Raw genomic sequence first — 24,132 nt, 5'->3', positions numbered from 1 at the left:
CTCAACCTCTCCATTTTCCTTGTATTTGGTCTTTAAGACCCATTTTGATCCAATTGGAGATCTATTCGCTGGGCATTTGACCAATTCCCAAACATCATTCTTAATCAAGCCGTCATATTCTGTTTGCATGGCTTCCTTCCATTTTTCGGCATGGGGTCCAGATAACAATTCATCCACTGACTCGGTCAAATTATCATTGACTAATTGCACCATTTCCTGATTTATTGGGACTGTTTGGTAAATTTTTCTTGGCCTGCCTACGTTTCCTGTACGTATTATGGTTGGTCTTCCTCGCCCCCTCTTAACCACAGATCTATCTTGGCCACTATTTTCATTTTGATCCATGTTTTCATCATCATCGTGTTCTTGCTCTTGAATCTCTTCTGCGGTTTCCTCGTCAAGTTTTTGGTTTATCAATTCATATTTGAATTGTTCATGTTCATTTTCAGTTTCATCATTGTGGCATTCAATATTTTTTAGGAAGGAAACATCTCTACTTATTATAATCTTTCTTTTATTTGGATTCCATAATCTGAATGCTTTTGCTTCGTCGGCGTATCCAACAAAAATGCATTTTGTTGATCTTGCTTCAAACTTACCTTTATCGGGCCGCTTATTTAGTGCATAAGCTTCAGTGCCAAAAATTTTTAGATGATTCACACTTGGTTTCCTTTTGTGCCAAATTTCATATGGTGTTTTACCATGAACTGTTGGGCATCTATTTCTAATATATGATGCTGTGTTAACAGCTTCCGCCCAAAAATGAATAGGTAAGTTTGACTGTATCAACATACATCGTGCCATCTCCACGAGTGTCCTGTTCATTCGCTCAGCCACTCCATTTTGCTGAGGTGTATGGGGAGTTGTAAATTCCCTGCGAATACCACATTTTTCCAATTCATTTGTGAACTCCTTTCCTAGATATTCTAAACCATTGTCAGTCCTGAGGGCTTTTATCCTTTTTCCTGTTTGTCTTTCAACTAGGGCTTTAAATTTCAAGAATGCGCTCTTAACCTCATCCTTTGTCTTGAGGATATACACATGTACTAGCCTTGAAGTGTCATCTATAAAGGTGGCAAAATACCTTGCTCCGCCTACAGATGCTTGTTTTATAGGACCACATACGTCAGAATGTATCAGTTCCAATATTTCTAATTTTCTTGGTTCGGACCTCTTTGGTATTGGGATTGCTGCCTGTTTGCCTTTCAGACATACTTCGCAAGCATTCATTTTACTCTGTCTTATGTCAGGTAGACCGTTTACCATATTCTTATTTATTAATTTCCACAGGTCAGATTCGTTCAAGTGTCCATATTTGTAGTGCCAGTCCATAAGTGTATTTTTGTTTTCACACACCATACCAACATATTCAGGTCTTGTATCTACAATATACAAATCCCTTTTGCGACTTGCGGTGGTAATGATCTCATCCTTCTCCCCAAGTATTGTGGCCGTCGTATTTGTGAACATGATTCTTTTTCCTTTCGCTGTAACTTTTGATACCGAGATCAAATTTGCCTTTAATTCTGGTACGTACAATGCATTTTCCAATCGGAATTTTTCAAGTTTATTTTTTTTGTAACTAAATAATATTGCAGTACCTTTACCTTTGATTTGTGCTAATTTGTCATTCGCTAATCTTACCCTTTGATTTTTGATTGGCTCTATGGATTCAAAACAGTTTATGTCACAGCACATGTGTGACGTCGCACCACTGTCAATGCACCATTCCTTCGGTAATTCCACATTTGTATTCAACGAGATATCAGTAATAATACTATTACCCTGATCATCTTCGTCCTGAGTGTTGGAAATATGTAGGCATTGTTCAGTGTTGGGTATTTCAGGGACTTGGGCTAGTTGAGCTTTATGATCATCATTTTTCCTTTTTAAACATTGATTCGCCTTATGTCCACGTTTGTGACAATAAAAGCATTCAATGTGTTTTGCCTTATTAGCTTTAGTAAGTCCATTCTTATTTAAGAAATTTTTATTTTTGTCATACCTTTTGTATTTGTTTGAATCTTCCACTTGTAGGGCTTCCTGGTGATCGCTCGCAACATTCGAATTACGACGGGAATTAGCTTCTTCTAATAGCTTTGTCCTGAGTACTTCTGGAGTAGGCAATTGATCCCGCGATTCGATCGCACATCTAAAATTTTCATACGTGCTCGGGACGCTGTATAACAATAGGATTGACAGCAGATCATCAGCAATTTCAATGTCCATTTCCTTTAGCTTATCCACGTGGCTGAAAAAATTGTTTAAATGATCGGACATATTTTCATTACCGGACATTCTCGCGAACAATAATTGTTTCAGGAGCGTGGCCTTCCTTGCGGGTCCTTTGGATTCGTAAACCTCCTTTAATTTATTCCATATTTCGTGTGAAGTTTTGCAATGCTTCACGTGACATAGCTCACTCGAGCTCACGGCAAGAATAATATCAGCTTGGGCTTTACCATCCCTTTTATTCCATAGAGAGGCTTCATCCGCTGCTTGGGGTTTACTTATTGTACCATCCACATATTCCCATAAGTCATCCTTAACGAGTATTGCTTTCATTTGCATTTTCCACGTGTCGTAATTTTCTCTGTTTAGTTTTTCAATATTAGAACTCATTCCGCTCGACATCTTTACGTTCTTCTAATTATTGTATTATAACTCAAGCAAATTTTTTTTTTTGATAAGGCGTCTTTGCGATATTCAACACTGAATCATCGACCACGTGCTCCCCCCTTTTTTTTTTTTTTTTTTTTAGGTTATCTTCTACGCTCCCTAATATTCTCACTATTTAAAATATTTTCAATAAAAATAATAACTAATTATCGAACCTGGGCCCATAACCTGTTGTTATTTTATGTTTTAGAGGTAGGATCGCGTTAGTTATTATTATGTTATATGGATAATAACTCCACACTTCTCGGAGCAGAAAAACCTTTATTGCACACACTTAGAAGGGTCACAAAAGAATGAATGAAACAAAAGGCAAGAGGTGGTCCTAAAACTATCGATCAGGTCTATCGACCGTGTCTAGGAACAACTTCTAGTTACTTCTTTTGTAACTAGCCGTCAGCATATAGATGGCGAGCGAGAACTCACGTTGTTATTTTCAACAAATTACTTAAGGTAATTTTTTATACTCGCGGAATGATCTTTTTCAGAGAATCTTAACGATGGTCGAGCTGATAGAAGGAGCAATGCATGTCTTTTAAACGTCTTCGTTTAAATCATTACGAGATATTCGAATGAGTTGTAATCGACCATAAGCGTATCGTAATTGAATTATTAATTATTTATTAGAACAAACGATAATTAATATATATTTCTCGATGATACGTTTCTACGTGATATATCTCTTTTTCGTGAAAATTATCTCCTGAATTTTCCACCGTTTTGTACACCATGGTAAATATGTTCGTGAAATAGCTTTCACGATAAAAGTCTCTCGTACCTGCACGATAATAAAACTGTTTTTATTAAATCTCTTTCATTGTTTTCGAACAGAAAATCTATTCTCTGTTGTTTCTTATACGACGCGAAATACGTTCTACGACAGTGCGTTACCGTATAAAGATTAAACTGTGTACCGTAAAAGGTCAGGCTACAAATGTTGAGAAAGTTGTTTTGAAAATAATGGAAAACGTCAAGATAAAATCAGCATTTCTATCGGTTTAATATCTTTGCATGGAATACAAATTTTATTAATTTGAAAACAATTGACGTTATTTTCAGCAAGTTATTCGGTAAAAAATTCAATCGATATTTCACAAACTGGTTGTTCAACGGATATTCCTTTCTCCGTGGTTGCACAGAATACACATTATTTTTTCATTTTTTTCTTTTTTTCCTTATCGAACCTCTGAATTCGTATCACAGTTGCGCATAAATATGCACGACGTAAAATTGCGTTAGACGCTTAATTTGCAATTCTTTCGAAGAATAAAAACACGCGAGTAATCTCTGCAGTAAATTAATAAATTTACTTGAAAGGTACTTGCGCGAAGAAAACATTGTAAATTGCAATATTGAATAATTTTGATGTTTTACCGGAGAACGTTCTACGTACCGATAAAAATACCGTATTATGAAATTTAACTGTGATTCCACTTACCGAATAAGCTACCACTAACACTGGAAGATTGTGTCGCAACGTCGTTTCTCTGAAAAAAGAATATAAATTTCAATAAACATTGGTCGATCGTTTCTTAGCTTTCGTCTATGCCATCGATCTCGACGAATAGAATTTCCTTTGCAAGTAACAGCCGACACACACACACGCCTCTCTACCCGTACGCTTCCCTCGTTCGTGAATTTGGAATATGTTAAGGCTGAACTACATCAAGTTTTCTCCTGCTGGCGAAAAAACTTGTTTCTTGGCACTCGAGGTGATTTCTACGAGAACTCTTAGCTTGGTACGTTAAGAGCTGTACAGGCTACGCCGCCAAACTATACGTCGCTTGATAACTCGAATCACTTTGAATCGCAAACAACTGCAACAACACGAGCCAGAGAAGCGTTAATGGATTGCCGATCCCCGAACCGAGTGCCAAAACGCACTCTACGCGCACTGTTTTTACTCTGCTGAAACCGAGGAGGAAAAAAAAAAAAGAAATAAAGGCACCTCATCCTCGTTGATCGATAGAATCGTTCTGTTTTGTGTCTGTTGGGGTAAACGAAGTAGCACAAGGTACGTTCCATCACGTTGCGAAACTCGTTCGCACATCGAAGGTAAATGAAGATACGTTTGAAGGAATGAATCCAATTAATTCCGCGAATTGGATGTGAATTCGAACAAAACCAATAGGAAGCTGCGTCGATTCTCGAATTCTTCCAATAATTGGACAATAATGCCGGCCGCGGGTCAAAGATTGCCGCGCCGGGTTGAACGATAATCGATACTCGGCAATTTTATCAACGAACAATACGCAAACTGTTGTTTCGCGACGGACGCTATCGATAGAGCTGACGGTCGATGACGCCGCTCGAGAATCGTGCAAGGGACAGCAGTTATTTCTTTGCTATTTTTCGGATTAAAGGTTTCCATGCACTTCACCACATTCGAATTGTTAAATTGCACCGCTGTTGACGTACTTGCGTCCTCTGCTCCCATTGCCACGCGCTCGAGCGTCGCATCGAATTTTTGTTGTTCGCTGTTATTCAAAGTCACGTCAATCACAAAGGCTTTCGGCTGCTATTTCGTGTTAATTCAATTCGAGGATCAAAAAGCGGAATAACCGCGTACCAATGGCGACATTGACGCGAACGAGGCGAGTTATTGTTCCCTCGAGTTTGCCAGCAACCTATATGTTTGTTTTATATTCGCTTCTCATCATCCTCGTTCTCCTGGGTAGCACAGAATTTCAGTTACGTTTCTCCTTGGTTTACGTCCATGGTCTACTCTTTCAACCAACGACCTTCGCGTCTCTCCTACTGAACATCTACGCTCGAAGCTTGAAACTTGAACTTCACCTTCGAACGTACCTCTAACTACTTGTACTATCGCTGCGCCTAAACTTTGACAACGTACAGACGTACAAGATGTGAAACTCAGTGTGAGAATATGCAAAAGACGTATCAACACGACGGACCACGGACAGGCCACGGAGGTCTATTACGAAACTTCAAGACACAAACGGAAGTTGTGTAATTAAAAGAAAAAAGTTCGACGTATTACTACGAAGTAGCTCAATTTCCTTAACACTTTGACTGACACGCCGAAATCACATGTTTCACTCAGCACGCCACGGGAATATTTTTATTGTTCCAAGCATATAATGGCAAAATAATAATAAAATGACGATGTAAGACAACATTCTTCCCCTTATCTTATCTTATTAGTGGTCAGGGGAGGCCACTGTGGCGCAATTGATAGCGACGCATTATAACATGGCTTCGTTTATTTCAACAAACCAGTCGCATTCGTTATTTCGTCGCAAGCAAAACGTCCAGAATATATCGTTGAAACGTGTAGAAGATATTAGTAAACAGTATTTGCTCATTCTATATATGATAGTAAGGTATGTGCACACTTCTAACTTGAATTATATAATTATAAAGCAGCATTTACGATTATTTTCTAGTAATCTTAACTTAATGAAGAACGAAAAAGATTTCAATTTGAACGTTGAATCGCGAAAATTTTAAATATAATATAAATTAATATAAATTTTAAATCGCGAATTTTAAAAAGCAGGGAGGGCAGGGACACGGCGCAGCACGCGCTGGAGCTTTGTCCGGCGTGGGAGCTACACAGCTGCTCCCTGCGGCACGTCATAGGTGAAAGATTGACACACCCTCGGCGATTCTAGAAATGATGTTGAGAGCGAACCATAGGAATACGAGGCTGTCCGCCTCTTTAGCGAGCGAGCAGAAAGGGAGAGAAAGAAGAACTCTCACCCTTGTAGGATAACGCATGCAGGGGGATGGCGGTCAGGCAGCCCTAGAACCGCTTCATCGCCGTCCCAACGGACCCACGACTAAAACAGGGGATAACGCTAGGGGCAATGCCCCCCCCCCCCTCCCTAGCATCAAATTCAACAGTCGGAGAATTATTAGGATTGGCTCGAACAAGAGGACGACGGAAAAGGGTGCAACTGAAGACAATTCATGAGAGGTTCCTGGAGCACTCCTGTCGTACTCTGCTGTTACCGATTATTAGCAGCAGCGGAGTGTTCATGAGGATTTCTTCATGTACAAAAAAAAAAAAGGTGGAAGAGTAATAAATAGCAAGAAGAAAAATACCGACTAAACAGTCGCAAATTCTTTTCATAGTTGCAACGTGAATCCCATAGAATTGGATAAAGTAAATTGATCGAAAAAATGACGAATGTTAATGTTACGCATCAACGCAACTATCCTGTTATCGGGTTCAAGAATGCGCATGGGTCGTGGCTTATTAACGCGTATATCGTCAGGCACATAGCTGTGCTGTGGTACTCCGGGGCACAAGGACCTCTGTTTTCGTGTTACCTAAGGGTAGTTACGGTACAAACACAAATTGCGTAGATTGGTAAAACCTCGGTTCGGTAATAAATAGAGTTCGCTTAAAAATAAAGAAACCTCGTTTCAAACGAATCAATGTGCACAGTGCACGACGTCGTAGTAATGATCAATGGCTTCTTCTTTGCAACTTGTAGCGAGTTAGACAATGAGTTTCCACTATATCTCGTTTATCTCACGAGTAACCCGCGCATCTCGCGAATTAGAAACGTAGTTTAAAGTTTCGATATCCAGTAAACCACTCGTGGCCATCAGCGACGTGTTTTTAACATTTTAGATCTTGTTTAGCAGATTCGCTTGTTTATGAGACTCTGTTGTCCTCTTTGATTTGTTCGCGCAGTATCGCCCGACGGAACGGAAATTGCAAGCTGCAAGCTGCTCTTGGCTTTATTTGCAAATTTATTCGTGCGCACATATTTCTAATTACGATTAACATCACCAAGCAAGAGCAACGCAATCGATTGTCACACGAATCTCTTGACACGTGCGATTTATGGCGAGAAAGAGGCAAAACCGTGTCGGCGGATTTGGCACGACTTGCAAATTGTCAGCGTTACACGGTCAAGTGAATAAATATTCGCGTGTCTATTTCGTTCGTCGATGGAAAAATTTTATCAGCTCTGTAACTGATACATTTTACGGCACGACGAACGATTTATAGCAAATTCTTAATGCTTACGATATAATTTACCAAGAGTTTATACCATCGAGTTTATAGCAGCTTGATCACAGGTCGAATATCCTGTCAAGGTATTTGATATTTCGAATTTACGTCTATATCGATAAAATCAGCAACACGGTAAAATGATACAACAGTTGCCCTACGCGTTATTTTATATATTTTTATCAATTGCGTAGCATCGTTTTAGAAAATTACTGTAAGAAACTACTAGAATTATTTTCTGTTTATTATTTTACGTTTTTCTCTAATTTCAAACACCACGATCAAGTTGGAATAAAGTTAAATTGAAATATATCGATAAGGAGTGAAATTGCATGGCATATGTGAAAAAATAGACGAAATAGATTTTCATGATCTTGATGGCGTAAAGCGTCAAGCGTAATACTAGCAATGTCAATACTAATGTCGATACCGGCAGTAAATTGATCTTGGTGGTTTAATGCACGGACAATCAAGTGCAACCGTGCAACATGCGGATTTAATCAAATTACATTAGAAAATTATGTATGTACACGAACGATACATGGCATATTTAACCCTTTGTATTCCTGTGTGGAGTGTGACTCGACATCAGTTTTTACCTCAGGAACTCCTTTGTCGAGTCCCACTAGACATTCTTTCAGACCCACCTTTTTTTGTGAAACGCGCGAAAAAAAGCCAGGATTGCATCCTGGAAGTTGTTCCAAGATATACCATACACTTAAAAATTACAAGGTACGACAATAGTGTGAATAAAACTGGTATTTAAATCAATTTGTTTCTTCCTTTGTTTATTTAAATTGTCTTCTTTTTTAGTTAAAGTAAATTTCAAATTGAATTTAAAAGCGTTGCGAGCTGCTGGTAACGAAATTGAAATAAAATTCAGAGTGGAAAGGGTTAATATCAAAGTCACCTAAAGAAATCGAAGTACCCGATATGATTGAAACTTAAAGACAGCCTCTCGTTTGACAAAACAATATTTTACCACTAAGTTCTTTTCTATCAGGTAAAAGCTAATTCTCGGATTATCGAAATCCACGATTACAAATATTAATTTCGACAAACGTTCTCGAGATCGAGCCTCCGTTCATCGATTAAAATATAAACTGTGTTTATCTGAAATTGCTCGTACATGCTGCGACGTAGAATCTTTTTTCAACGATGCTCGACAATTTCACTTTCAATTGTAAAAAATGTTACGCATCGAGCGGAAACACCTGACTCGAAACGATAACTGTAAACGATAACTTCATCAGAAAAATCGGAATGTTTCTATTTTTCTATATTTCGTAGAACTGGCGTTTCTCGTTCGTCGTTTAATTCGTGTTTTGAATGATGTTGAATTTGACGTTGACTGATCGAATAACGAGTGGATGAATTTGTAATAGAAAAGTATACTGAAATGATTAAAGGTATAAATATAAGGTATAAATTAAAGGTATAAATATAATATAATACTGATTCAGATCCTTAATCTTTTAGTATTACTAGAAAATGGAACGATAGGGAGCACGTTCATAAATTTATGGCAAAAGAATATTACCAAAAAAGGTAAGCTTCTGGCTTTGGCTAGAGGCTACAGGGAACATAAAGAGAAATCTGTTTATTAGTTTCTTTGTTCCTAGACCTTGCAACCCAGAATATAATATACATTCAAGGGTAGGATAATATGCGCCGCTCCTTATTTGCAATATATCTGCGTAATAGCAATCTCCAGGCCATGGATATACATAAATAAAGATGTAGAATTTTTCATGAAGTTACTTCAACAGATGAAATATACGATAAATCGCAAGTTAATCACTTCTAAAACAGCGTCTTTTTGTGATTTTTTTTTTAGAAGGAAAAGAAAGAAACGAAGTTATTGAATTTTGAGGTATGTTTTTATATATATTTAACGAATACAAAAAATTTCTTTTTATTTCTTTTAAAGTAAAAGAAAAATTATAACAGCGTAAAATTATTTCTAAGCCTATTTCATGGGCTGCATTTTTCAATCGGCGTGATCCTCCACTGAAACGAAGAACCAATAAAGGATTAAATTATTATATATTTTTCTTCTCGATGGACTAAAAAAAAAAGAAGGCGGAAAATAAAAAAATGTGTTTTTTAAGAAGAAAGAATAAACTTCAAGGTGCTATAACAATTATTTAAATCAACTTTTTGACAAACTTTTTTAGTTCATCGAGAAGAAAAATATATAATAATTTAATCCTTTCTAGTTTTTCCGTTTCAGTCAAGAATTACGAGGTGAATCTTTCACGCCGATTGAAAACGATTAGAAATCTGATATAATTTTTTTGTTAACATTAAAAAAAATTTGTTGTATTCGTTAAATATATATAAAGCCACACCTCAAAATTCAATAACTTTGTTTCTTTCTTTCCCTTCTAAAAAAAATCACAAAAAGACGCTGTTTTAGAACATTCTAATTCAGGACACCCCGTTAAATAATCATATCGTCGAAGTACGTAAGAATTTAAAGCGAGGATCAGCTTCGTGACAGAGCTCGTCTCTGCGTACGAGCGATGATAAGTCAGGAAAACGTTGATATTTAACTAAAAGTTATTACCGTATACGCGTAAACGTGTTCCTGTCGCATCTACTTCACGCGCTGCAACGCTAGGCGTTCTGACGCGTCATAATCTTTTAGTCGGCTAAATGTAATATCAATCGTTAGCAGAGACACGTGAAAGCATTTCGGAGTATTTCTATGTACGAGGATTTATCGAGAAAGATATTAAAAATACATTTATCAAACAGCTTACAGCTTAAACAACTGCACACGCCTCTCTGCCTGCGTCTTTACGTAGAAAATATTTTTTCTATCCAAGAGATGTACGCAGATTTTTCCAACTGACCGTATTTTCACTGTATTAAAAGGCTCTATACTACGAAACACGTAATACTTTCTACGAAACCATTTAATAACAAAAGCGACGTAGAAACGTTCGTTCTGTTGCACAGGCGAACGATCAAAATGCGTTTCTTTCATTTCACAGTTTTTACGGGATTCAGAGAGACCGCTGCGGATGTTAAACCGCGTTCGACAAATATGGCGGAAGACGATTTATCTAAAGTTGTCAGGAAACGAGAACAGTTTATATAATTGGAGTTCGTATAATGGAAGCTTACCAATTTTTCTCGCTACGTATCGCTCTTTGCTCGAATAATACCAGCAAACGTTCCGTTAATTGGGCGTTAATTAAAGTTTTGTTTCAATAAACGCATTTCTACTCTACTTGTATTTTTCTCGATAAATCCCGTGTACGCAGCGAACGCTGAAATGCTTCTACGTTTCCATGCTAACGGTCCATGTTACCATTTAGCCGACTAATTGTCAGTGATTAATAAATTGTGATAATTGCTCGATAAAAAGCGAGTGATAAGTGAATTTATGATACGATTAATCAGCTCTTCCAGATCTCTTTGAAAGCGTGTGCCTAGAATGTGTCGCAAAAGGTAAACGGTGACGAGTATACTCGTCAAACACGGAGTACGTGTGGCTGTTATAACGTAGAATGAAATTGCAACGAAACGACTGTTTTATCTTGTAATTTTATTAATGTCGGCCTAACATTTGGCAATGGCGTAACTCGTATGATGTAACTGAGTGAGAAAACGTTGTTTATAAAGCTTAAAGTGTCGTGTATGGTAATACCCCATATAAAATGTTTTATGGAAACATCGATGGATCTCGAAGAGGAGTTTCGCGTTTTATACCTTTCGCTGAAAAGGCGGATGCTAAAATAACGTTATAATCCACATTATATGCAGGTGAGAGGTCAGTGATAAAAGATAAAATGTGAAGACACGATGGATCTGCTATATTCTACGTTCCATCGAACCACGAAATATCTTGGAGCCTTTAAAGCGTACGGAACAGAAAATTTCGTTATCGAAGCAGATGAGAATGTAACAATGTAATGGTGCAAAATTACAATACATATATGCGATATAAGAGAATAAATCTGTTCGTTTCTCACTTGTCTTTTCAACAAAATCCATTATCTTTTATTATCGTAAGTCAGCAGCTAGAATATACGATTAATTCTAAAAATAGTGCAAGTGATTTAAGCATTTAAGAGGCACATTTTCGAACAAACTGCTCGTAAAATTGTACGACGCGTAAATCTCACTTTAGAAGATCGTATATTTTACGAAACGTTTTATTGCGTGTCGGAAAAATACTTTTTAACGCGCTCGAACGCCGAACGTCGAACGTCGAAACGCGTCTAAAAACGAGATACAGCGGCGATCGAAGGGAAGTTTAAAATTCACAAAACTGTGTACGATAACTGCACCTTACGTACTAATTGCGACTTTCATCACCAACAACGTTGAAGACAGTCATCCGTATCAAGCTTGTTCGCAATCCAATTCTTCTTATCAATTACAACTTTTCTTTTTTTCTAAAACTGTCGCGTTTCTTTTATCCTTTTTTTTTTTAAACTTCCTCTCGTCCTCCATCGTATACGACTTGCTGCAATTTCACAGCCACCGGCACGTACGTGCCACAGAATAGACGATTATCGTCGACGATTTTGAACAAATTTTAGAAAGAAGAAAACTTAATAAAATTCGTGATGTATCAATTTGAAGCTGCCTCACCTTATCCGCCAACGTAGATGAAGCAGTAAATACACCGACGTACGGATACTGTTTGCAACCACTGGGCGTCTACATTTCTTTTCCACCCCTGTCTTTCCCATTCGCCCACACATTTTTTCCCCCGTCACGTATCTCGCACACACGCGTGCGCTATACGCACATACGGAGAATTACAGCACGCGAACCACACAAATCAATCTCAATTACGAATTAATAAAGAAAGTCGATGTTTCCCGCGGAGATGATCCGCGAACTATATCTTCCGGGTATTCGGACGTGATTTCCATTTCGAGATACGATTTGGAATGCCAAAATGAAATTAGCGTGGAGGTTGCCTTGAAATTAGAGTTGATTGTGGAACAGATTGGAGTTTGTTACTGGCGACGGTTAGCAAACTGTGAGACGGATCGTAAAAAGGATTTCGTGCGGCGTATCCTCTGATTAATAGTCTTTTGAACTGTTCATTAAGACGAAACGCTGCTGGATAATGGGCGGAGAAAATTTTCTTGAAATCTGTTTTGCTCCGCAGGGGGTAGACGATCCAGGGATATTTTTGACTTGGACGAATTCTACCGACATCTATGGAGGCGTCTCCTAGCGAGCGATTCGTCGTAAGGTTGTTGGGGGCAGACCAATCGGATTCAAAAACCCGAGTAGGACGAATTGAAAAATTTCGAAAGCGGAACAAAACCAATTTTCATATCAATGACTGAATCTTTCTGACGATTGGAAAATTGGACGGTTTCCCGAGAATTTCGTGAAACCACATGTATATATGTCCGCGAATCTTTTCGTCGAGTCTGAAGAATAAATGCACGAATAGAAAATTAGATGAGAAACATTAGATCGAGGAAAGGCGTGGGAAACATTAAATATCTTTGCATAGACAATTTTTATCGGATTGTCGGGACGTTTTTATCGAAGTTTCAGTCCTTTTCTATTGCGATTATCTGTGTCGCGGAATGATTTACATAAAAATGAATTGAACAAAGGTGAATGTAGAATACGAATACTTTTGAATGTAGAATACGAATGTAGAATACTTTTCCCCAACTTTCAAGCTTTCCCTGCAGTAATATAAAGATTCACGTTCCCTTCGTACATAAGATCGAATGTAAAACTTCTAAATAAGAAAGCCAAGCCATCTCTTTGAAATCAGAAATGGTCGATCACTTGAATCTGAATCTTAACAAATAAACATAGATGGTGGCTTCAAAGGTTATTCGATATAAAGAATCTTCGAGTTCGTCATCGAATCTACATGCAATCGCGAAAGGTTAATCGCTGTTCCACGGAGTCTTTCTCGCCCGAAACATTTTACCCGTATTTTATTATGCATCGCTTCTAATTTGACCGACTTATCGAAACAAACGAAATTTACCTATTGCGTAAACTCTCTCGAATAGGACGATGAAAAATAATTTCCAAGCCGCAGGTAGGTAACTCATTGTCGGCGCATTGAAATTCAAATTCTACGAGACACCCGTACACTGCACAGATCGTGGACAGATGAAACATTGGAGGAGACAGAAACGCGAAATTATCGGTAGCGGAGAAAGGAGAAACGAGGTTAAAATGGAAATATAGAAAAAATGTATGAAAGAAGAATGAGTCTAAATATCACATGGCAGAATTGAACTCTTCAGGTAGGTTTCTCCTTTCGATAGACCAGAGGTTACGTGCACCGCATTTAAATGAAAATTGAATTTCCTGTATACGTACTACAAAGTATAGAGTAATTTGCCCATGCGAGATAAAATTTCAAAAGGAAATTCACCTTCATTCGCTTTCTCTTTAGTTCATTAGTTTCGGGAATAAATAATACAGACAGGTAATTCTATTTTACTTTTCGATCATTCTTTCGATCTTTACGTATTAAGCTCTTTATGTTGCCTGAATTTTCAATACTTGGGAAAATTATTCCCACAATCACGCAATCCAGAATTTCGATTAGTTTTTATTTATTTATTTATTTGAGACGTTAAATATTTCCAACTCTAATTTACTGTCGTTCGAGAAGAAGGCGCGAAAAAGTCGGGTTTAAATCGAATAGACGAGAAGAAGAAGGAATTTTATAACGTTTAAAGCCACGTTTTATTTAATTCTATGGAATAGGTTCGCGGAATATTTTCAATTATTCGATAAACTTAGTTTCTCGTTCGAGCATAAACATGCACTTGCACGTTTCGTCCACGCATTTCCTGCGATACCACGCTCAACGATTAACTAATTATATCATTGTAGAGTATATAGGCTTATTAATTAATATAATAAATTATTATATACTTCAGGTGAACGTACAAGCGCGCGTGTGTGTGATGACTTTATTCGAAAAAAAGAATTTGTTCTTGTCGTTGCGTTGTTCGTTCATTCATTATTCATCTGATTAGTAACATCTGGTTCTTAATACTCGGTCCTAATAGTAATAGCAGTAAGCTGGCTTAATTTTCCTCTAATTTTTAAAATAGTTTTAATATTCAACGCTGTTTAACATTTCATCCTTGGAACACTCTCAGTACGTATGTATAAATAGTGTGTACGTGTGTATTTTTTATCGTAGTTTAGGGTATCTTCCACCTCAATTTCCAAATAGTTTCTTTTAAATTCATTTTTATGAAACAATACTGACACGCAAGAAGGGTGCATCAAACAGTCTTCGACTGTTACTTCCTCGTCGATTATTCCACATCACATGGAAATATTATTTGAAATTTTTATATTTACATTGTGGATATACGAATATTTATATTTTTACGGTCACACTAAAGTGTTAAAACCCGGACAGATATTTGTCGTACTTTTTAAATATCCTAACGAAGATTATACTTTGAATGTCCTATATATCGTTGCATATTCTGTGAATTCTATGCATCCTTAAATTCTATTACTCGCTTCTTTTATCTTCCGAATCTTTAAACATTTCCCACACGTATACGTGTCACAATCTGATTGTTTCGCACAGAACATGAAACCGGTATACCTGGTCGTTAAAACGTCACCAAATTAATAGTGAAACGAACGAATGATGATATTCGTCACATCGTTATTGCTACTTCAACCAACAACCAATCTCGTTCTTTCTGCTCGAGTAAAAAGTCTCGTTAAAAATACCAGTTTTTATTTTATATAAAAAGGAAAAAAATTCCGACCTTACGATATTAATTCTATGCTAATTGAACGTAATTATCTTCGAAGAAATTGGCTTGCGCGCTTCTTATGCATAAATGCAGCATTTCCGCGTAAGCTGATTCGTTGTTTGCTAGGTCGCGATTTAGCGAGCTATCGAGAGTCAAAAAGCAATTTCGCTTCCTTTCTTCGACCCTTGTTCCAATTGGACCGAAACTACGCTCGTTACATCGACGGAAAAAGTACGAAAGATTTCGCAAATCGGAGGAGACGACGCTGGGAACAACGGAAAAGTTCCTCGAAACGTTTATCCGTGGTCGTATCTCGTGCGAGTAATTCCAATCGATGCCCGGGATAAGCGTGACCCGTATTCCATACCGCCGGGTGTTCATCGATGTCACTGAAATTTTCTCTCGCTTTCAACTTCTCTACGCTAGTTAATAAAGCGCGGCAATCGTTGCAGGGTATCTCTCCCACGCGTTTACGCCGAATCGCCTACAACATGAACCGATATCGCGCCTTTTTTCCTTTACTATTGCGCAGCTTCAACTACGACCTTTCCGCGACACGTATTTCAATGCTAGCGGCTGCGACAAAAGCCGCATGAAGCACGGCGAATTAAAAGCGCGTCAGAGTAACGCGGAAAACATTGTTCGTAGTTTTCGTTAAAAAATGATTTGCAAAGGAATTTTACCGTTGCAAAAACGGTGTATGTAAATGGTGGAGATAGGAACAAATGGATAATAGATTTTTTCTTTTGTAGCGCGGGCGATAATATTTAACTTTATCAGGTAAATAGAATACCCGCTCGTTCGGCGAATTTTGTTTTACGATCGAGCCCCTATGACTTCAAAAACCTGCACGAGGCTGTAACAATTTTCTTTGATTCCTTTCGTTTCGCTGCCTCCTATAAGTGAAAATAATGCTTGCTTTAACTCGAATCATCTACACGTCCGGATACGTTATTTTAACTCTGTAACTCGAGTTTAGAACACGATCTAACCCAGCCCAGACTTCTACATGGCCAAGTTTACCTGTGCGAGTACAACTTCCATATTGCCGCTACTCTAACAAGTTGCTCTCTGCAGCTCCAACTTTTCCAGCTATACGTTACGAGCCGTCAGCAACCAATCTTTCTTTCTATTGTTGACATTGTCTGGAATAACCATAAAGATATAGAAATACAGAGTACGAGGGTCGTACGTTACCGTGTAAATGGATGCGATATGAGAATGGGAAGAGAATGCCCTGTTAGACGGATAAAGGCGCCTTTTGTCCTTGTTCAACGCTAATCTTACCAAGCCCGGTGAAACGACATAGAAAATTTTATTTAAAATTGTGCATTTGCCCTTATTCATTTCGTTAAGAGTTAGTGTTAATCAGGTACGATGGTTAATCTGTGTTACACACTTACGTATGTAGCTGCGATAACAAAACTTTCCAACGGTTTCGTCGATACAAGTATAACATCGAAGCGTAAGTGAAAATAGGCCTAACCAGTCATCGATATCCCTACAATCCCTCCACCGAATATTTGGAAAAAGGCGTGACGAAAATGACGTTCGAAAACGAAAATTCGTTTCCTTTTGTCGTCTCTCAATATCCCCACTACGCACGCGGTTGGTAGGCGTCCGCTACCATTGCCACGTGTAAACGGTCACGGACGAAAGGACGTTCGAAAAGGAAAATTCCTTTCTTTTTGTCGCCTCTCAATATCTCCACTACGCACGCAGTTGGTAGGCGTCCGCTACCATTGCCACGTGTAAACGGTCACGGACGAAAATGACGTTCGAAAAATAAAATTCGTTTCTTTTTGTCGCCTCTCAATATCCCCACTACGCACACGGTTGGTAGGTGTCCGCTACCATTGCCACGTGTAAACGGTCACGGACGAAAATGACGTTCGAAAAATAAAATTCCTTTCTTTTTGTCGTCTCTCAATATCTCTACTGCGCACGCGGTTGGTAGGCGTCCGCCACTATTGCCACGTGTAAACGGTCACGGACGAAAATGACGTTGGAAAAATTAAATTCCTTTCTTTTTGTCGTCTCTCAATATCCCTACTGCGCACGCAGTTGGTAGGTGTCCGCTACCATTGCCACGTGTAAACGGTCACGGACGAAAATGACGTTGGAAAAATAAAATTCGTTTCTTTTTGTCGTCTCTCAATATCCCCACTACGCACGCGATTGGTGGGCGTCCGCTACCATTGCCACGTGTAAACGGTCACGGACGAAAATGACGTTGGAAAAATAAAATTCCTTTCTTTTTGTCGTCTCTCAATATCCCCACTACGCACGCAGTTGGTAGGTGTCCGCTACCATTGCCACATGTAAACGGTCACGGACGAAAATGACGTTGGAAAAATAAAATTCGTTTCTTTTTGTCGTCTCTCAATATCCCCACTACGCACGCGATTGGTGGGCGTCCGCTACCATTGCCACGTGTAAACGGTCACGGACGAAAATGACGTTGGAAAAATAAAATTCCTTTCTTTTTGTCGTCTCTCAATATCCCCACTACGCACGCAGTTGGTAGGTGTCCGCTACCATTGCCACGTGTAAACGGTCACGGACGAAAATGACGTTGGAAAAATAAAATTCGTTTCTTTTTGTCGTCTCTCAATATCCCCACTACGCACGCGATTGGTGGGCGTCCGCTACCATTGCCACGTGTAAACGGTCACGGACGAAAATGACGTTGGAAAAAAAAAATTCGTTTCTTTTTGTCGTCTCTTAATATCCCCACTACGCACGCGATTGGTGGGCGTCCGAGACCGTTGTCACGTAACAACGGTCTCGGACGCCCACCAATCGCGTGCGTAGTGGGGATATTAAAGGGCGACAAAAAGAAACGAATCGGATCAAGAAAACATTTGTTGAATCAAGAGTTGTACGTAAAGAGTCGAAAACGAGAATTGTTAATAAATATACTATTAAACATCTACACATCCTGCACCAAATAACCTCAGGTATTTACCGTACGAATGTGCGTGCGTTATTAGACGAACGCATTATATATATATATTTCGCATTTTCAGTCTTCGTCGTCGTCAATCCTTATCGTTTTAAAAGTCGTACGGTTCCAGAGCATTTGGTCGCAGTCGCAGACCTTTCGGTTAGCGAGCTCGTTAGCGACTGTCTTATGAAACTCTGGGCAAAGAATCACGAGAACAGCGTGCGGATGGCGAAGAATGAACCTACAGTTTTAGGTCTGAATTTAGATCCCGAACGATCGGAACCACACTGAGACAGACGTCTGTCTTTCTTTGTATATTTACGCAAATAACGCGAGACGAAAAATGTAAGACGCAAGTTGTATCCCAACTTCTTCGAAGGTCGACGTCAGACGCATATCGATGGAAGCTAAAGGTTTTTCGTCATTGCGCCAGTCATTTCCACCGTGTTTTTACCAACACCTGTCAAATTGGCGGGCAAAGGAAAACGCGTATCTTCTTTCCAAACGACCAATCTAATTTAAAATAATTCGGTGTTGGTTGCACGAAGCAAGGGATTTGTCTGGAATAAAATGTTTTAGCTATCAAAGATACAATGGCCAAAATGTTCTTAAAAAAGATTTAATTTATTTATACGATATGAAGCTGTTAGTTGTTGCGACCTTTCTGAGAAGCGTGTTAAAATGCGTCGCGAAAAGTAAGCGACGACGAGTATACTCGTGAAACGTGGAGTATGCGTGGCTGTTATAACACAGAATTAATATTCCGCGGATGCTCTGACAAGCATATAGCCTGAATTGCCACGTATTTTTCGAACGATTGAAAAGATCCTTTGGTTCTAATTTGCATTTCTACTCGAAATACGTTTATCGAATTATACAGGCACGATTTTTTCTTCCGCAAACTTTTCCCATATTTCACGCAACTTGAATATCCATTCTTCCAGAACCTCTCAGGCTTTCCGGCGGGAAACTTTTCAATATGATTTTTTACATCGTCCAAAGAGTTAAAAATCCGAACGAACTTTCCCAGCAGCGTTTAACACGTGTAATATTTTATTAAAAATCAACGAGCATATTTAAAAACATTTACAGTAACGTTTTTTCAGCGTGATATGCTTAAAAACATAAATGAAAACATACTTGAAATTTCCTCAATGGAAAGGTACTAAGCAAAGCTTTTATTTTATTAAATTCCTTAAAAATCGGAACGAATTTTCCGACCAACCGATATTATACCTAATACATCGATAACGATTTCGTATTATCCATCGTATCCATCGTATCCATTCGTATTACACATCGAAGATGTAAAGGAGATTGCAACGATTTGTCTAAAAGTTTGTGACCTTCACGGGTGAACGAAATCCGATATCTCCGAGAAAAAGAACGAATTAGAATGCGTGCAAATGACAAAGAGGAAAATTAATTGTTTATCCTTTCGCGTAGTCGATGTTCTACTATTCTGTCAATTTGACATATTTGAAACGAGAGACGCATTAAGTCGCAAAAATGACAGGGGTTGATCTTTTGCGTCGAATCAAACGAATTCGAAGGGGAACCTTAAAATACCAACGTTTCCTGAAAAGATGAACGCAATTCAACCTTCGTACTCCTTCGAATTTCCGCTTGTCGAACCTCATTTGCTCGACGTTTTCGATAAGAAGAAACCTCTAGAACTCGGAAATTTTTGCTCATCCCTTGGGCTTCGAGCTAACAAGGTTCGACTTTAGCATTTTACGTTATAAACACTTTACATACATAGAGGAAAGTGGCCAAATATGGAACAGGTCTCCCTTTCTTTCTTAATCCGATCGATGATGAATGTCTGCCAAACGACTATAGGCTACTTCACTCAGTTAGTCGTTCATTTTCTGAACGTTTATTTTGCCAGAAACTATTTTCGCTAAATTTTAGATTTATTATTCTGATGGCAAAATGTGGATCATCGAGTAGTCAAACAATTTGATGCTCGGATCTCGATGATTGCGAACAACTACATTTCTGTTCTGTTAACCGATCTGAGTGTTCCATATTTTACCTTTTCTGCGATGTCGATTCGATATTAAGAATTTATTTATAACGTTAGAGGTATAAGGCTAACACTTAGATGGAGCGTAATTACAAGAATCTTTTACGTATCGCAACTGAAGGTAAAATAACAAAAAAAGAATAAAATAAAAGAATAATAAAAATAAGGTTTTGCGTGTGTGTGTGTATGATTAAGCGAGAATACAAGGCAAGAGGGAGGATAATTATTGTAAATCGAGTTTATGGCCAGCAGTCTGAACATAAAGTATACTACGTTGCAAGCTACGTATGCGAGTGAACGTAAAAACTGTATTACTACCGTTACGTTACAAGGCACACGCACGAGCGAAATGACAAAGTTAGGATAAAAAGATTAGAAAATAAAACCAAGCACGCTGTAATGGTATTTCGCGACGTATTTTATTCTGTAACGTTATATCTGGTATGGTTATAGCTTTCGATAAAAATCACGTGACGTTGCACTTTGTACAGCAAATCAACCGTTTCTCATATTTCGAAATATACACATAGCGTTTTATGCGTAAGGAGAGATAAGAAGCACACGGGACACTTGTGTACGTACGTTGTAAAGGACTTTCAATTTTGCATATGTGTCATCACGCGTGAAATAACCGGACCAAAACAGTGGATACGGCGATATGTTTTTGACACGGCCAACCAGCGTTTGATTTGCGTTGAAATCAAATTTTTCGGTTCAATTTCACCGAAACTTCGCGCTGAAATAACGCGTGATACACATAGCTTGCATTTCACTCTCAATATTATTTTGATCGATATCCGAGCCGAAAGTACTTGCCATTTCGATTTAATAACGCACTTACGTATTTATATCTCATTTATATGTGTCCTATGGTTTTAAAAATATTACGAGGCTGTACATGACGATAACAAGCGAAACGAGAAAGTAGAATATTGCTTGACTTTCGATGTTACATCGATGTTTTAGCTGTATATTCTACGATCGATGGAAATTCGCCAAGCACAATGAAATTTGAATTTTAATCAAACCTTCGAACTAAAAGTATCTTCCATTTCGATCTCATAATACAAATTCTATGCCATATATTCGTCATGTCTTTTAAAATATTATTCTCCGATCACGATCAAACAATAACAATAATGACAATGACGTAGAATACATTTAACTTTGCATATTATATCCGTTATTATATATTCTAATATTATATATTCTGCAACCGATTAAAATTTCCAAAGTACAAATCGAATTTCAACTAAAGTTGATTAAAATCAACTGTTCGAACCGAAGGTATTTTCCATTTTGACTTAATAACGCAAATAATAACAAGAATACTTATTCATATTTTTTCTTCTGTCTAAATATTATTAAAATCATGCAAGGTGGTGTGCAACGATAATAAAAAAATCGAGATGACAGATGTGGCCCTTAAACGCATAACTGCGCAACTATACGTGCAATTCCAAGCATTTCAATAACAGTCCCCGGAGTAGGAAACACTTCAAGTATGCGCTATCCTTGAATGAAGGAGTTAGACAAACTGACCGTCTACTCATTGTGGAAGCGCTCGATAATTACCAGTTCCTGGCGATTTTCTTCCTTACCGGTGTCTTCAATGAAAAGTTAGTCCATGTATATTACTTTAAAGATTCAACCGGGATAATTAAGTTTCGAAAGTCCTTTAGACGCAGTCGTTTTACGGAAGCCGGAAAAAGAAGAGAAATTAAATTTCGTGCTACAACGTTCGTATAAATATCAGATTTTAGATTCAAAGTTTCCAATATATATATTTTTCGATCTTTTTTTTTCTCCATTCGATATGATGATTACGGTGACTCGAAGTTGTTCCCATTCGTTAGAAGATGCGTATGTACTAACAATTAAATAATTTCCTTATAAAAGGAAAGAAACTTTTGGGACAAAGTAATATGTTCCTTCTTACGATAAAATACCCACTGTACGTAATATTTGCGCGCAACGATGGTAACAATAATATTAATTTCTTGATCCTTTTTTGTTTTTATTTGTACAAGATTTACGATAGTTTCATTAATATAATTGCTCGTAATTAACGACATTAAAATGCGATCGATCGATACTCATTGAAGACTGGGTTGTTTAGATTGGAAATTTCCATAACATTCATCCCTAATCATCTATGCAGATTCCAGATATGTACCGTTATACCGTGTTGCGTGAACAATGAAATAAGCGTAACCCGTATCATCGGTTGACACAGCCAACATAGTTAAGGTAAACCAATTAAGGCAACGAGTTAGTAAAACGATTACCCTTCACGTTTTCTCCACGTTATAATCGTGTACGATCCGCCTACCATGAGAAAGGTTATTTGGCAATAGACAAAAAATAGTAAAAAGTCATGTAACAACTATAGCAAGAATCCGATATTAACCGGTTAACCGAGTCATTTTTTTAAACTAGTTTTTTAAACGTAATTTATTTTTAACGGAAATTAAACGTCGCGTAGATAAAAGAACAGCAATTGGTAATTTGTGTACTGTTCGTGGATTTCTAGCCATGGAACGTTAAAAACATAGACAGTTAAAATACTATAATAATACGAATCCGACAGACAAGCAACGATAATTTATTGAAAATTGGTAATGAAAAACGAACGGAATTTGATGAAAATTAACAAAACTTTTACCTCGTAATAACGGTATTATTATACCATCGAATAAGTAAAAAATTAACACTCACCAAGAAAACGGTATAAGCAACGAAGATTTACAGCTTGGCCTTCGCGAGACAATAGTCGTGGTTGGCGCCAGACAAGTGGTCGAGAAGAGTATGCCCTACTGCACAGTCATAGGCATAGATCGTGCACCCGAATTGTCCCGTCTGTCGATGGATATTACCTGCAACGACCTCCGTGATACATTTCTTGCGCTACGCGAATAGGTGCACCTGTTTGCGTGCCACTTAATATCGCGTACGCACGAAACAGCTCGAGAATTATCCACGAATTCTACGAATTCGCAGTTACTAATCGCTTACCAAACGTCGATTATGTCGTTAGCGCTTGAAAAGACATTCGAATGTAATTGTTGCAAAAGATAAATGAGCTTTGTAAAATAAACGGTCCAATTCCTATCGCGTTCACAGTCGAAGCGGTACTGTGAGGCTCGTTGCGACCCGGCGTCCCTTTATACGATCGACCCCCGAGCTCAATAGCCAATCAGCGTTACGCATTCTCCAACGTTCAAAATCCTTCCGTTGGATCCACGGACGGCCGATGTCAGTTATGTGAGGGGGTGGAAAGCACTTTTGGCGGTATTACATGTTGCTTCGCTGTAAACATGGACGATCTGGATTTAATTCAATTATCCAAAGCGAGGGAAACGGCGTTTGAGTGGTGGCGCGAAAATTACCGATTTCGTTGCGCATATTGACAAAGTTATGGCGAGGGATCTGTATGGTATGTACTATATAGCTTTTCTCGCGGGCTATGTTTCTTTATATTGTATATCGAAGTACGCACCTAACGTTTCAAGAGAAGCTTTGCATGCCTTGTATAACTTGAACTGTAGTTTAGATTTACAACTTTACTTTAGTCTTTATGTTTTCTTACTTTTCAAGAGGTAATCTGCGATACTTGTAAATAGATACTACATATATATGTACGTTAACTTGTAATGTGTAATATTCCTGTTTGGTTAGGTCTATATTTTCTAATGTGACAAATATGTGTATGGTGGCCATCTTGTACAAGTAAACTGATATTATT

General features: G+C 38.1%; 1 long non-coding RNA gene across 1 annotated transcript; it reads right to left on the bottom strand.

Moving 5' to 3' along the window:
• Positions 1–3,134: 3,134 nt before the first annotated feature.
• On the bottom strand, positions 3,135–23,392 carry LOC126926886 (uncharacterized). The gene is made up of 3 exons (XR_007714990.1): positions 23,106–23,392; positions 4,115–4,161; positions 3,135–3,454 (listed from the first exon to the last, which is right to left on the bottom strand). It is a non-coding gene; the product is annotated as an uncharacterized LOC126926886 (long non-coding RNA).
• Positions 23,393–24,132: the final 740 nt, after the last annotated feature.

Source organism: Bombus affinis, unplaced genomic scaffold (genome assembly GCF_024516045.1).
Source record: "Bombus affinis isolate iyBomAffi1 unplaced genomic scaffold, iyBomAffi1.2 ctg00000059.1, whole genome shotgun sequence".
NCBI lineage: Eukaryota > Metazoa > Arthropoda > Insecta > Hymenoptera > Apidae > Bombus > Bombus affinis.
Note: the sequence above shows the minus strand (reverse complement) of the source record. Positions and strands in the feature narration are given on the sequence as shown.